Here is a 5,163-nt window from a genome sequence, read left to right as displayed (position 1 = left end):
GTGTCACTGATCCGTTTACTCTCTCTGTAATTACACTGTAGTTACTAATGAACTGCGGCAGACTTCACTGTGAACACTCTATAAACCAAAGTCATAATAATACAGTGGTGATTACACCAAAGATGTTATATTTGTTTGAACAATTGAAGCAAAGAAAGATTCATTTGTTCCCAGGAATCGAGTCAGATTTTCGTTTTAAAATTTTAACTTAATTCGACATCGTAGTCTAATGTAACATGTTAATTTACTGAAAAACAAAGTAACACAGTAAATTATAGGATTAGTATAGAATAGAATTAATATATAGAATTTCATTCAACTACAATTGCAGTCAGATTTGCAATTAAAACGAGAGAATCGTTCTTAGGAATCGATTCCCGCTCTCTTGAGTCACTAGAAGTGTCGGCTCGTTTAGTTTTGCTTTCTTTTCACTTGTTTTGTTTGTTTGTTTGTTGTTGCTTTCAAGTAAACAAACAGAATTAACACGACCACAGCCGAATGATCTCGAGCGAAGAATCAATTCGTGAACCGATTCAACGGGGGCGCCTTAACAGTCGTTCATTAGAAAAAGAACCGACTCGTTTTTGTAGATCCAGAACCTGAGAGAGAGAGAGAGAGAGAGAGAGAGAGAGAATGCTCACGTTCAGTGGATTCCCACCGCAGTTTTCAGCGGGATGTGAGGTTTAGAAACGACACTCTTTTTCATTCCATCCCTCCATTTACTCCTCTTCTCTGCGCTTCTTCCATCAGACGAATAAGGAATAAGGAAAATAAGCCGAGGTAAGCAGAGCTGTGCGCGCGCGCGCGGAGGAACAGGGGGGTGTTGAGACAACGAGAAACGAGGCATTGTCTCTGTCACGATTTAATACCGAGATGTTTCCGTGCTGGATTCACGTGGTGCACGTGTGAACAAGCTGCTCAGGTGCTGTGGACCTGTGAAGGCTGTAGGTGTTGAGGCTAACACAACACTGGACACTGTGGCTGTCGCTAGAGCGCTGTGTCATAAACACACTCTCTCTCTCTCTCTCTCTCTCTCTCTCTCTGCTGTTGAAGCTGTTATTACCTTCTTTTAAACTTTTTTCCATTTAAAAACGATAGATTCGGATTAGAAACCGAGAGCAGACACCGGGAACATATAATCCGACACTTTCAGATGACATCGATGCGTTAATGACCAGAGGAGTTTAAAGACTGAAGGGACAGAAGATCCTGGAGTTTGGTTTTGGTGAATCAGCGATTCTGTGTTTCATCGCGATATTTCAGCCTCGAGAACGATACCTGCGGATCGCGATAAATGTGTAGCTTCAGTAAAAAGAGTTATTATTGAATGATTTTATAAAAACAAAAGGACATAAGGATGTGAGTAAGGAGTAAAGTGTTTATTAACGAACAAGACTTTGTATCTGTTTATCGTTACACTTAATGTTTGTACATGAGGTATTATTACTGCTGCTCGTATCAAACTCCTTTATTTCACAGAAATAACCCTAAATCCGCGACGCTGTCCGTGGTGTCCACTGTGTAGAGCTGGAGTGGACGGTGTATGTGTGTGGAGTGTGTTGTTCCTGACCTCAGGGTGCTGATGTTAGTGTATGATGATACACTGCTGTCAGGATTTCTAGTGCAGTGTGTAGATTAATCCCTGACGCTCGTCACAAGTGGCCTGACCGTTAACATGCATAAACGCCTCCACCTCTGAATGTGTGTTATTGATGTGTGTGTGTGTGTGTGTGTGTCCTGCCCTCAATGACACATTGATTCACAGTGCAAAGTGGGAATTTCCCAGGAAAAGTCAATTATATTTGATTTACACATCACAGATCTCTCTCTCTCTCTCTCCCTCTCCCTCTCCCTCTGTCTCTCTCTCTCTCTTTCCCTCTGTCTCTCTCTCTCTCTCTCTCTCTCTCTCTCTCTCTTCCTCTCTCTCTCCTCTCCCTATTGTCGCTGCCTCCCGCCTGAACAGTGCTATTGTGGTTTTTTTGAATGATGTTGATAAAGTGACTAAATTGATTGGGAAGGGAATCGTGATTAATAATGAACTCAGACTGGTTTCCCCCCTAAGTTCCCCTGCAAAAAAGGTTATACTGTCCAATGTCCCTCATTTTATTTCTGATGAAGTAATTACTAAAGAGCTTTCTCGGTACGGCCGTCTGGTCTCCCCCATTAAGAGAATCCCCCTTGGCTGTAAGTCCTCACTTGTTAAGCACCTGGTGTCTTTTAGGAGAATGGTTTTTATGGTGTTTAAAGAGGGTGTGGAAGAGCTAAATGCTGTTTTTAAATTCAGTGTTGATGGTTTTGATTACAACATCTTTGTATCTTCAGATACCGACATTAAATGTTTTAAATGTGGTAGAACAGGGCATCTTGCTCGAGCCTGTCCTGAAAGGCAAAGTGACCCCAGCGTTTCTGAGTGACCGGGGCAAGAAGCAGCTGAGCCGGCTGCGGTCGTTCCCCCTGCGGCTACAGTTTGGCTGTGGAAAGCCCCGGAGTGACTGCTGCACCAGAACTGACAGAGAGCGAACCCCAAGCCCAGCCTGCAGCCCTGAAGCCCACTGGAGCTACAATAACCCCAGAAGAGTCCTGCACGGCTGAACCGGTCATGGTAAGGCCCGGAGAGATTGAATGAGACCAGGAAAAGCCTTGCTTGTCTGAACCGGACCCAGAGAGGTCATTCTCAGTGGATTCTGGTGCAGTGCTGGAGTTGCCTGTCCGCTCACGCTTCACAGGTGTGACCGAGATGGATGCTCCTTCCAAGTTCTTCAGTTTAGAGCAAAAGAATGGACAGAAAAGATTCATACATGCTGTGTGAACAGAATCAGGGGATCTCTTATCTGAGCCCACTGAAATTCGCCAGCAGACAGTAAGCTTCTACTCGAAGCTGTACAGCAGTGAGAGGTCAGGGGCACAAGTGGTGGAGGAGAGCTTTCTGAAAGACCTGCTGAAGCTCTCTGAGCAAGTGGCCAGGGAACTGGATGGAGAATTGACACTGGCAGAGCTCCACAAAGCTCTCCAAGGCATGGAGAACGGGCGGGCGCCAGGTATAGACAGTCTGCCTGTTGAATTCTACAAGGCTTTCTGGGCAGTAATAGGGCAGGATGTGCTGGAGGTCCTACTGAATGTCGGTCAGCTCCCGCTGAGTTGCTGTCCTGACCCTGCTGCCAAAAAAGGGAGAGCTGACCCACCTGAAGAACTGGCGCCCGGTGTCACTACTGTGCACTGACATCAAGCTGCTCTCAAAAGTATTAGCCTCGAGACTGACCAAGGTTATGGAGCAGATCACTCACCGGGACCAGTCGTACTGTGTGCCTGATAGGTCTATATTTGACAATGTTTATTTAATTCGCAACATTTTCTCCAGACTTGAATACTGGTCTGATTTTTCTAGAACAGGAAGAGGCGTTTGACCGGGTTGAACATGAATATTTGTGGAAGGTGCTGGAAACCTTCGGGTTCAACCCAGGTTTTATAGCCATGATCAAGTTGTTGTACTGTGAAATTGAGAGTGTAGTGAAGGTTAATGGTGGTTTATGTGCTCCTTTTAAAGTGTTGAGAGGTATCAGGCAAGGCTGTGCTTTGTCAGGCATGCTTTACACATTAGCAATTGAACCTCTTTTAAACAGATTGAGAAGTCATCTTTCTGGTTTTAACATTCCACACACCAATAACTCTATCTGTCTGTCAGCATATGCAGATGACCTGGTAGTAATGATAGACTCACAGAAAGACGTGAATGTTTTAACCGACATTTTAAATGACTTTCAGGTTTTATCCTCTGCAAAAGTTAACTGGAACAAAAGTGAAGCCATTTTAGTTGGGGAGTGGGGAGGAGAGCAGCCTTTGCTACCAGGGGGTCTAGTGTGGAAAAAAGGTGATTTTAAATACTTGGGTGTCTACCTGGGGAACATTGAGTTTTTAGATAAAAACTGGGAAGGTACTGTAGAGCATGTTAAAGGCAGACTGAGCAGGTGGAAGCGGCTGGTCCCAAGGTCCCAAAGATGTCCTACAGGGGGAGAACGCTGGTCATTAACAAGCTCGCCGCGTCGTCCCTCTGGCACAAGCTGGCATGCGTGGATCCGCTGCCGAACCTGCTGGCAAACATCCAGGCCCTGCTGGTGGACTTCTTTTGGGACGGTCTACACTGGATTCCTCAGAGCGTCCTTCACCTGCCCAAAGAAGAAAGGGGGCAGGGGCTGATCCAGTTAGCCAGCAGAACTGCAGCTTTCCACCTCCAGTTCCTCCAGAGACTCCTCACTGGTCCCAAAGACTTAATATGGAGAGCAGCAGCCCATGGACTTTTACACAAGGTCGGAGGACTGGGGCTGGACCGAACTTTGTTTTTAATGGACACCAAAACGCTGGACGTTTTGGGATTACCGAGTTTTTACCGTGGACTTTTTAAAATCTGGAACTGTTTTAGAAAACAAAACAAGGGCTATGGAACACTACGCTGGCTGCTGGAGGAGCCCCTGATTCACGGCGGGCGTCTAGACATCTCTGGTGTGACCACCCCTGCATTGTCTGGAGTACTCATCTTCTCAAGGGTCGTGACACTCCGGGAGCTGGTGAACATCGCGGGGACAGACCTGTCGCAGGCAGAGAACCTGGAAGGGCATTTGGGACTGAGGTCCCTGCGCGTTGTCAATCAGCTCCTACATTGCTGGAGGACCACCCTAACATCAGAGGAGCATGTTCAGCTGGTGGACTACCAGATTACCGAGACCAACCCGGCAGACGAAGGACCTTTTCCCCAGCTGGACATCGCTCCGGAGTGCCGGGGTAAAGCAGAGATGAACTTTGGATCATTGTCGGGGAAGCTGCTCTACAGAGCCTGTATCAAGGTTTTAAATAAGAAGAAGCTGAGTGGGAGGGTGGACACCCCATGGAGAAGTGTACATGGTTTTACTGATGATTTTAAACCAGAGTGGACGCACTGTATAAACCACCGTTAACTAAAAAAATCTGTCGACCTCCAATGGAGGATTTTACACTGTATTATCTCTGTGAACTCTTTTATTTCTGTTTTAAACCCTGATGTTGCACATGATTGTCCTTTTTGTTCACAGAGAGAAACAGTTTTTCATGCTTTTATTCACTGCTCCAGGTTACAGTCACTGTTTGTGTTTTTACGGAGCATTTTAAGGTCTTTTAATGTTGTTTTTACTT

The 5,163-nt window shown here is 45.8% G+C and overlaps 1 protein-coding gene across 1 annotated transcript in view; it reads left to right on the top strand.

Moving 5' to 3' along the window:
* The first annotated feature begins 627 nt into the window (after positions 1 to 627).
* The window catches only part of pde4bb (phosphodiesterase 4B, cAMP-specific b), a 58,157-nt gene continuing 53,621 nt past the window's right edge, over positions 628 to 5,163 (top strand). Inside the window, exon 1 of the mRNA XM_058394664.1 lies at positions 628 to 780. The gene's annotated coding sequence lies outside the window, so the exon portion shown is untranslated. The remainder of the gene's footprint in view (positions 781 to 5,163) is intronic.

The sequence above is a fragment of the Hemibagrus wyckioides genome, linkage group LG07 (assembly GCF_019097595.1).
Source record: "Hemibagrus wyckioides isolate EC202008001 linkage group LG07, SWU_Hwy_1.0, whole genome shotgun sequence".
NCBI classification, from domain to species: Eukaryota; Metazoa; Chordata; class Actinopteri; order Siluriformes; family Bagridae; genus Hemibagrus; species Hemibagrus wyckioides.
Note: the sequence above shows the minus strand (reverse complement) of the source record. Positions and strands in the feature narration are given on the sequence as shown.